This window comes from Cuculus canorus, chromosome 1 (assembly GCF_017976375.1).
Source record: "Cuculus canorus isolate bCucCan1 chromosome 1, bCucCan1.pri, whole genome shotgun sequence".
NCBI classification, from domain to species: domain Eukaryota; kingdom Metazoa; phylum Chordata; class Aves; order Cuculiformes; family Cuculidae; genus Cuculus; species Cuculus canorus.
Window position 1 is genome coordinate 177,505,542 of NC_071401.1, and position 11,049 is coordinate 177,516,590.

The following is an 11,049-nucleotide window of genomic DNA, read 5'->3' on the forward strand; positions in this document are numbered from 1 at the left end:
GCATGAGATTATTTAAGTTCCTAAGAAAAATCAAAATTAATAATATTCAGAATCCATTGCAAAGTGATGTTATTTTCAGTTTTATTATGGAAGATTAAGATGAATTAATCACTGGACTAGAAGACTGAGTTTGTATAAAGACCAAAATTGTGATGATTACATTTAGTTTGAAGGAGTCCAAAAAAAGCAGAACTAACTGGAAGATAAAACAATGCTGTAAAATGCAATTTAGATTTCTTCAAGAAAGTTTGTTATATGGCATGAAAGCTGTGAGACCACAGTCTAAACCAGCTTTGGCCCTAGATCCTTCTGTTGCAGGAGTGAAGTGAAAGAAGCTGCTACAAATGGGGGAAAGCCACCAAATGCAACACAAGAGAAAAGAAAGAAATAGATAATAATCAACATAATTTATGAGGTGAACATGACTGATAAGAGAGGCTAATAACATCATGGGTTTGTCTCTGGGGAACATGAAATAAGGAATTTTTAGAAGTGTATTAGGAAGAAATGAAATTCAAGCAATAATACAAGCCCATTACTAGATATGATAATGCCATTAATAATAAGACAGGAAATGCAGGAGTGTACAACAAATAAATCCATGTTCTGTTTTCAAAATGAAACTAAAGGAAGTGTTTCTTTCACGTGAAAATGATGAAGTACTTAGTTAAGAGCTGAGAAAGATATTACAAACTGCAAACCTTATATGAGGCACAAATTGTTTCAAACCAGCAGGCCTGGATAACACATACCTACAAATCCCAAATAATTACTTGAAGCGATTTCTGCCTGGAGCACCAGGAAAATCCCAGAAGACTGGGAACAAACTGATCCTAAAAGAATTGGGAGGTTACCTGGGTGTCTCTAGCACAAATATTCTCTAGGCAATCTGTCCCCCCCAAAATAGTAGTAGAGTAAGATGAGGTTCAGTTAATTATGACAATAAATCTGATTCCAAAATAGTCTCAGTTACATGTGTGGTAATTATTAGTTTGGTTGCTACATCTGTTCTAGTGAAACAGGCTTTTGTAAGGCATTGCCTTATTACTGCCAGGCACAATTGATGCCACTACACAACTTCAGTGAATATACGTTAAATGGATTATGGGTGGACTAACAGACAGATCTGTGAAAGCTGGCACCAATAATCATATGCAAATGTAGGTGTTTCCTGAGGTGTTTTACAGAGGTCAGTTCAGAGTCTCATGGTATTCAGTGGCGTAGAAGTAGACAAAAATACTATCTCTGATAAAATGTTGACTAACAGAAAGATTGGATTGAACCCCTGAAACAAATTGAGGTGTAATGCAACTAATATGAAGTTATGAACAAAATATGCTAGGCAGATTTAAAGAAAGTTATAGATACCTCAATAACAGTTACTTATTTTTTTAATTTATTATCTCCTTGGTTTTCTCCCTTGCCTGTCCCAAAGTCATGTCTTCTAAGGTGTACAGTACTCAAGACACAGTATCTTCTGCCCTATCTCTGAAAACATCAAACAAGCAAATCCTAACAATGCTTACCATCCCCAAGTTAGACACAACAAAAGGTGCAGAGGTAGCAATCTTTTCTTTCTAAAGGACTTCTGATATGGGGGGTACAGTGCTCCTCTTTAAACTGCACTCAGGATTCATCCCAGAAAAAGAAATTAAAGACTCATCTGTGCTGTCGTGCAGCTAGAGACTCAGTGCCATCAATTCTTGTTTAGTTTCTGAGGCACTACATATAAACTTATCAACAAACTAATGTGGCTTATGTAAAAGATGTATTCAACCTTTCTTAATGAAATTGTCTTATCATTCAGCAAAGAGTGCAAAAATCCCTAGGTCAGAAAATCAGGATAGCTGCACTGTCAGGAGACCCTTTGTTTACTTGAATGATTTTTTTTTTTAGCAAAGGAAGAAGTTTCATAAAGGCCTGCAGAACCATTCCCTACAGACAGGGTCTGTCGGCAGTCATAGCAGGAAGACATGAGTCCAAATCAGATGCAATAGGAAAGAGTTTAACCCAGTCCCTCACTGCCCTGGTTACACTGAATGGTAGGTCCCCATGGGAAAAGGAAGGTGCAGTTAAATGGTGTATTGTCTTTCCAGTTGCACCAGAAGAGAAAAGGCTCCTGTTCACGACACCTACCTGAAGGAGACCATACTGGGTAGTGTAATGAAATGCGGTCCCCTTTGCCTCTATGTGGTGTTTGAAACTCAGAGAGGGACAAAATATAAAAGGCAGGCTAACTTGAAAGATTGCCACCCTACCAAATCACTGCTAATTACCAGCTGACTTGAGTGCGTATGGGCTCTCCATCTCCCTGTGTGCACTCTGCTGACCTGTCACAGGCAAGACATAGTAAACGGCAACTGATGATGGAGCTGAATAGTAGGGTTTATTTAAAAATCAGGAAGATTCAAGCTTTTGCCCTACTTGACTGTCACACCCTCACTCACTCCTCCAGTGTTATGCTCCTGTGGTCTCAACTTCCCTTTCCCACAGGGCAGTCACTGCTGGTCCAGGAAGGTTGGGGAGAAAGCTGTGTCAGTTCCTATTGTGCCACTACTCATGCTTGTGAGTCTTGGGCACTAACCACCAAGGTCTCTGAGCATCTCTGGCATTCACCTCCACCCATTTCCCTGTTCTGCAGGATCTTTATTCACTTTCAGGATCTTTCCTCCAGCCAAGGTCTTAATCCTCATTCTGGGGTCGGGTTGCTCCTTCTTTTCTAGATTCAATGCAGTCTGTGTGCAAGAGCGCAACATGTAATCATCTCACTAACTGGTGGTCCTGTGTCATATCTATGAATAGTGGTGTTCAAAACATGCCCTATCTTGTTTAGTCCAGGTGTTATTAAAATGCATGACTAGCCCATACTAGCTGCAACTAGCAAGTAGCAGGCTTCTGCTTTAGAGATCAGTAGTTCTGTTTTGAACATTCACTCACACACACATATGCGTGTGTTGCCTGTCCACATTCATGATTTGAGCTATTTTTTTTGCCTACAACACTACCTACTAAAAAGGTCAAACTCTGTCCTGTGTTGCTTTCAGCATTTTCCTACAGGTTGGCTCTAGGCAGCTCTATAGACAAAAATAACTCTTCTAGTACCTAACACTGGCTACACTCAATCACCTTGTGACCTAAATCAGGGTGTGTTGCTATGGGACTGTACGAAAAAAAAACTCTTATTTCGATTTTCTGTTGAATTCAAAGAAGAAATTCTGCACCTAGCACAATCCAATCAGATTGTACATACTCATGGAGAGAAATGAAGAAGTAGTAAGTTGCCTTCCCATTTTTAGTTTTGCCATCAGCATTTTCTTGGGGAGAAATGCTGAAACTGTAATTTTCTCTTTCTCAATATATTATTGTAATCCATTTATTTCCTTTCATTTTTTGTCAGTCCATCATTCAGTACACTTTTCATTATTATGTCTTTGATTCCAGTGGGATCTTTGACTAAGCCATACAAAATGCACATCTATAAACGTTAGATGAGAAGTATGATGAATACAACACTTTTGCAAGTCTCTAATATTAAAAGTATGTTGAACAAAGATAGCAGAAACCCAGAAAAATATAGGTGGTAGTGTTTCACCAAGCTTAACTTCTAATAACAACATGGAGTTTATGTATTAACCTTTAAAGAAATAGTTTCCCACTCTCTCTCTCTCCACTAAGATAAAAGACTCATCAATTGAATTAAAATTTAGAAACTGGCCAACATTAAGAAATATTTCACATGCAGTTACATGTATTAGAAGTTAGTACAACTTTTGTTGTCATGAACAATTTTTAATTAAAAAGAAAAAAAATGAGAAATGAGTAGCATACTGCCTAAATGCCTCCAGTGCAGATTAATGCATGTTATTGAATCAACAGATCTTACTGACAAATGTTAGTAAAATAAGTGGTAGAATGACTCATGCTATGAGACAGATAAATAAGTATCAGTATCCAGATTTTGAAGAAGACGAAAACAAAATCACAGGAAGCCCAAGGATCAATTCCAAAAAAGTTTGAATTTTCTCTAAGTTTGCAGTCATTAGAGGGAGATGAAGATGCTCATTTATTTGCTAAAATTAATTGCCACAAAATGTAGCAGATGCCAAAATATCAATGGGTTCTAAAAGCAATTGCAAACACTAATGAAAGAAAAACTAATTAACCACAGAGATGTGGTTCAGGCTCAGGAAGTTTAAGAACACGAAGAAGCATCACCGTATTCTTTCCATGCTTTTATATTTGCTTGCTTCTCCAGGTTATTTGGGAATATGAAGTCTTGGTTGATCAAATATAAATATTCTTAAGTTATGTTCTGTACCTCCTCAGAGAAGCTATGTGGTGTTTCAATGAATCTTACTTCTGTGAAAAAAAAAATCAGAACTGAAAAGAGAAGATGCAGATCAAGTGTCAACTGAGTTACCATGAGCCATTTTCCCCTTTGCAAGGAGACATGGCTTTTTCTGTAAATAATTGCACACCAAGCATGCAGCAATGTAAGCTTCTTGAGAAGTAAATGATTCAAGAACAGTTTAACTATGTCAGCATTATATGCTCCAGGGACTTAGCTGAAGCAGAAGGATTTGCATGGTACGAAACTCCTGAGAAACCTCTCAACAGAAACACCGTTTTCTTTCTTTCACATGGTGTGTGGTCCAGCAGCTGCTACTCAGTGTTTCTATTTTTTTAATAGTCCACATTATTGGAAGGCAGCTACATTTTTAATAAACTCTGTACATCTTTTTTAAAATACGATCTCAGAGGAAATGATTATTCAGAGGGGTTGGGCTGTACCCCTATTTCAGCCAGGGATTTGTAGTGTACTGATGAGGACAACATTCCCATTTTCAAAAAGTCATGCAAGTATTCAGATTTGCTGCAATAATGTGAGCTTTTGAAGCACACCTTTGTTTCCATTTTGTTACCTATTCTGGAAACTACAGGCATGGCAAAGTTGGTCAACAGTGCTTGATGTATTGGCAGTTCCTTGACAGGTCTGGATAACCAGTGTAATGTGGGCATCATTCACCTCCATTTGCTTTAGGTCATGCATTATTCTCCAGTCCACAGCTTCATAAAGCTGTGGAATAGCCTTCTGTAGGAGAACTCGTGAAAAAAAGAACATAGTAAAAAGGGTTAGATGCAGTCATAAATATGATAAATGGCTTGCTAGAAACTACATTAAATAGCAGCAATATCAGCTCAGAGATGAGTTCGGCAGCATTCTTATTGCAAGCTTGTGTGGATGGATGATTCACTATGTGCTTGCTTTTCATGGACATCATTTAATGGAACGTCCTATGTCACTAGTCATTTGCACTCCAAATACAGAAGACTTGTGTGTTGCTGTTTAACATTTCATCACACTTCCTCATTCTCCAGATCTCTGTTAAATGATGGGAAAGCAGATCAGGTATGGTATAAGTTGTGCCTCCCACTCTGTTCTGTAGCAGAATCTTTTGACTGTTGTTTTTTCTTTATTGTTTTTCTAAATTTTCCAGTCTTTGTCTAATGAAGACTTTTTTTTTAACTGTGCTTCTTTTCAAGCAGCAAGACTGGCTACTCAGCTTAGTGCTGACTCCTGAAGCGAGGTCCCAAATACTCGAGCACAACAATACCCATGTTTTGTGCAGTGGCTCTGTTTTCACAGTCCTCTAGGGAGCCTCAATAAAAATCTTTCTATCAGGTAGGCTTAAGGGTGAATTTGTTCCCTGTCTGCACAGAGGTACACTATAGGAGATAGTCCTTGCCAGAATTCAGCCCACCACTGCATAAAAAATACATACAAATCTTAAAAAAAACATCAAGTTTCCATATGGAATGCCTCCTGTTGTATTTTTCCAGAGGTTATGTCTTCTATATACAAACTTCAAATGTTGATACACTACCAATAAAGAAACTCACGTATTTTTTAAAGAACATTTACTTGACAGTAAAAACTGTAGAGAGGAAAGAATAAAATGGGAGAGCAAGCTTCAGTGATGATACTGAACAAGTATTACCAATTCCAGGCTTTTGTGGAAAAAAAGTTATGACAGGAAAGAAATAGCACTTCCTTTGACAGTGACAGCAAAGATTTGAAGATGGTAACAGAAAACCTACAGTCAGGATGACCTTATTACCATAATTGATAAGTCTGCTCTATGAGATCATAGACTATTTGCAGGATTTTTTCTCGGAGTTGCTTGTGGCAGTGCATTTCATCTAGCCCTTCAGCCTTGCTGATGCACCAGGCTTGACCCTGTCTCTTGGAAATGTGCTCACTATCAGTCAAGCTTGTTCACATTAATGTAGACCGCTTTTATTTATCATAGTAATATACTTCATTTATATTTATTGCATGCTGCCTCCTTTAGTTGAGTTTTGGCCTCAGATTGACCCAGATGTTTGTATACTGTACATGGAGGTACTGTTACTGTTGTGGCTAACATCAGTTGAAGAGCAGACCTGAAAAGACACTTAGGCCAGGCTACGTGGAAAAAAAGCAGAATAGGTATATCAAATTGCAGTTAAATCCAGCTGTATTATTTACAACATCTTAAACAATATTTTTACGACTCCGGATATTTATAGTAATTATTCGGTACCAATTGTGTATTGTTTTAAACCGTGATTATAGTAGATTTAGCAGCTTATATTATAGCTTGGTGATCATCACTAAAGCTGTCCTGGGATCTGTCTCAGTGTTTAGAGGTGACAAGAGCAAGCTTCAGCCAGTAATCCCAGTTTGTAAAACCAGCATGTTTTATTCAGCTCCAATTACTTACCTAGCGCACATTCACTGATGTATAAATAAATAAACCAGACATGTCTCAGTGTTCATGGCATAAAGCTATGTGAAAGTGAGCCATGTAGGTTTTGACTGCCCCTCCTGCTTAGTGTAAGTTTCAGGCAAGATGTGTCAGAGTAAAGAGGAGTAAGAAATTCTCCATTCTCTCTTTTTGGAAAGATATTATAGTATTTGGTCAGTGGGAAACCTGCCTCCTGCTTCTTCCAATACTATGGATATAACAGGACAACAGCTAGCAACAAAATTACTGAGGCTTATAAGGATTTACCAGGCGGCAGATAAGTTATGCTACCTAAATTATGAAGATGGTTTCTATTGGAAACAAATATTTTATTTTACTGCGTCTCACCTCAAAGCTACTTACACAAAACAGCAAAAGTGACCTTCCAAATGATTTAAGCTAATATTTTTTTGTTCCACCTATGTATTAGGTGACATAAACTTAAAGCCAGCCACTGCAGCTCAGTGACAAATGGCAACCTATGGAAACTGGCTATGGAAACTCAATTCCTTGTGAACATCTGTCTGTATCTTGTACTTGGTTTGGTTTCTGTCAAAAACCATAAGAAAGAGGTAGGTTTTGAAATCAGAATTGAAGCCTACGGTAAGTTTAAACAGGATTTCTATATCCATAACCTGAATTGTGTATTGATTCAGGGACATGAGCAAGATAGGAGAGGCTGAAGATTACAAACATCATTTATTGAGCCCAACTCACTCAGTAGATTGGCTACAACAACAACAAGCATCAGCTTTATTTTTTCTTCTTTTTTTTTTTTTTTGAGTTTTATATCTTGGCCACAGTAGGAGGTTTGCTGCTCTACACTGGGAGATGACTATTAGTAGACCTGAAATGATTTTTCTATTTGATTTTCCACTCCTGTATGTTTAAAGCTTTTATTTATTGGTTTGCCAGGTCCTTGAAGAAATCAGTACTATGGTCTTGGAAATATCTTGGTCTACTCAGGGTCAAGTCCTTTCTCCCTTTGCACAATGGCCAATGTAGTATATGACTATAGCTCTTGGAAGGGCTTTGGACTTCACAGTTGGACAGTATCTATAAAAGAAGTAAAACCAGAAAGTTAAAAAATTGAGACATTTAACTGATAGAGCACCTTTCTGAAGTGAAATACTAGGGGCTAGATTCTATGTCATTCATCATTGGGTGCGCTTAAGTTACACAAGTGCAACATGTAAAGAAGTTGTAACTTGCTTTCTACTCTCAGTACAGCAGTGCTATACATTACCAGACACTGTTGAAGAATCTTGCGAGAGAGTTCCATCCCTCCATCCTTAAGGATGAGAAATGGTCTTCTAGAAGAAATGAAACAAACATTATTGTCTGTACTTGCTGTCATTAAATGAGAAATGGTAAAGGCTTGAATACGTGTAGCAGTCTGGTAACCTGAGAGTCTTCTCTGGACCTAATTTCTGTGATCAAGGAGATGTTGATCGATGCAAAGCTTGATATAAGCTGACAATGTGTGCTTGCAGTCCAGAAGGGCTGCATCAAAAAGAGTGTAGCCAGCAGGTCGAGGGAGGTGATTCTGCCCCTCTATTCTGCTCTTGTGAGACCTCATCCGAAGTATTGTGTCCAGTTCTGGAATCTTCAACATAAGAAGGATATGGGACTGTTGGAATGGGTCCAGAGGAGGGCTACAAAGATGATCAGAGGGCTGGAGCACCTCCCATATGAGGACAGGCTGAGAGAGTTAGGGTCCAGCCTGGAGAAGAGAAAGCTCCAAAGAGACCTTTTAGTGACCTTCCAGTACCTGAAGGGGACCTACAAGATAGCTGGGGGGTGTGTGGGGGATTTTTACAAAGGCATGTAGTGATAGCACTAGGGGAATGGCTATAAATTGAAGAGAGGAAGGTTTAGACTAGACATGAGGAAATTGTTCATGATGAGAGTGGTGAGGCACTGGGACAGGTTCCCCAAGGTAGCTGTGAATGCTCCATCCCTGGAAGCGTTCAAGGCCAGGCTGGATGGGGCCTTGAGCAGCTTGATCTAGTGGGAGCTGTCACTGACCATGGCAGGGGGGGTGGAATTAGATGATCTTTAAGGTCCCTTCCGACCTAAACCATTCTATCATCTATCATATTGATATTCTATTCAATACCATCATATTCTAGATGGTATTGAATTATGCCCAAGGTACAAGTATTCTGGGAGCTGATCACCTCTCCCAGGAAAATCTTAGTCTAAAAGGTTTTCCAATACTTCTCACTAGGAACTTTGACACATGAAATTCAGGTGTTCCTCTGAACTCTATCTGATGTTAATATTTGTTATCACAATTGTCAGGGTACAGTCCCTGTTTCTTTATCATTAAACTTTTCGTATGTGACCTTCCACAAGATTATTAGTCTATGATACATCAGAAGGTCCAGTGCAAGCTTCCTGTGGTGACAAGACAGAAAATGATTAGAAATCCTCTATCTCCACAAGCCATATAATAGGTTATACAGGGACCCTTAATACAACTCCTTTCTGGAGTTATTTTTGTCCTGCTTTTTTTTCTTTAATCTTTGACCTAAGCAGCTAAGATTGAATGTTTGGGATGCCTTTCTGACAGGTTTTGGGGAATTATATTCAAGTGTTTACAACCCCTGGAACTCAGGTACAAAAGGTTATAGACTTACCTCTGGAGATATTGGATACATTTGGACACTCTTTTCAAAAATCAGATGAGAAACAGAATCTCTTTCATTGCCGCCTTGACTCCAGACAATATTCCTGATTTACAAGTTGATTCTGCTTTGCAAAGATTTCAGATACCCCTCGAATGCTTCTTCGAAACGTCTAAGCAAACAGCAGGGAAGGGGAAAGGAAAATACTTCTTTGCTAATCATGTCTTAAAATACTATTGAACAGTGTGGTGAAGAATTTGAGAATCTCCTCAGTTTCTGTTTTTCTCTGTTAGGTCTGTGTACACCTCTGCAAAGCTGGTGCTGAACCCTTTGTCCACCTTGGCAGCATTTTAACTTAGGTTCACTTTGCTTGGGTTTCCATAATAAAGCCAAAGAGAACACTTAGAGGACAAGCTTTTGTGTGTTTCTGAAAAAGAGCCTCTGTAACCAGAGTGTTTTTCATCTAGGTCTGCTTTTCTCATGCCCCCACAAAGAGGACAGCCTGCTCTCCTGCTGCTAACACTGACTGGCTATAACGGATGACTTCACCTGTCTTTTATGGGGTCTTCTCAGATCTGAAAAATATCTTAGAATCAGAAAAAGCACAAAAGTAATCTATTATTTTATGGTACTTTCTTAATTCTAACCAAGCTTCAGTAACTGTGTCTATATCTTTTTTGACAAGCTAATACAATCAACCCTGTTCCTTCAGTTCATCAACTATCAGTATGGGAATATCATGTTCCGATGAAATTGTTGACTATTTTAAAGCACAGTGTTGAAATATTAGCCCATTTTGGCTCTCCAGGGCATTGTAATCAACAGATCGAGTAAGACTTAAAATGTATGTGTGGAGATTACTACAGTACATAGCACACCAACCAACGACTTAAAACACACTCCGAAGAGATTCATCCTTTTCATATATAATATGTAACTGGAATGGGAATTAGCCACAGAGTGTTTAGTGATATTTCACAGGAGGATGTAAAAAAGAGATCTACTGCTGCACTATCAATTGTTTTATCCGCTATTCTGGAAGAGATGTAAATTATAAAGGAAATACCATAATGAACTTCCCACGTAGATGAGCTAAATTGGAAAAGAACTCCCACCAGTGTGCATTATGCAAATACCCTTATGCATGTCTAGTATGCTTCTATATGAACACCAGTCTCCTTGTCCTCGACTGTCTTGCCGTTGCTTCCTTAGTCAGGAAAATAAATTCTAGTATAGAGCATGAACCTTCTGCGAGCTTTCACATTTCACCAAATCATTACAGCAGCAGCTGTAAAAAAAAGCCCTCTTTTGTCACGAAAAGTGAAATGCACCACAGCACTCTTCCAACAGCTGAAACGTGCTGGTTGTATCTCCAGTACTGAGTGCCTACCATTAACTTTCTCTCTGGAAGGCCCCCCCAAGGTGTAAGCCCAAATCAGAATACCTGATGTGTTAGCTGCATTTTTTTTGTTGTTAGATTTTGTTTTATTTTAGAGGATGGTGACTATTAATGCATGGTATATATCTAGGCTGATTTTTGCCTGATTGCTTACAAAAAGTACATGAGGTGTGTATCCTAGAGATGATAAAAAAGAGATATGAAAAGACTCTATCTTTCTTGCCAGCTTTCA

At 38.6% G+C, this 11,049-nt stretch overlaps 1 long non-coding RNA gene across 1 annotated transcript in view; it reads left to right on the forward strand.

The window, feature by feature from the left end:
* The window catches only part of LOC128851009 (uncharacterized), a 91,280-nt gene extending 80,468 nt beyond the window's left edge, over window positions 1–10,812 (forward strand). The window contains exon 5 of the long non-coding RNA XR_008448297.1: window positions 9,886–10,812. This is a non-coding gene — a long non-coding RNA (uncharacterized LOC128851009). The remainder of the gene's footprint in view (window positions 1–9,885) is intronic.
* The last annotated feature ends 237 nt before the right edge of the window (window positions 10,813–11,049 follow it).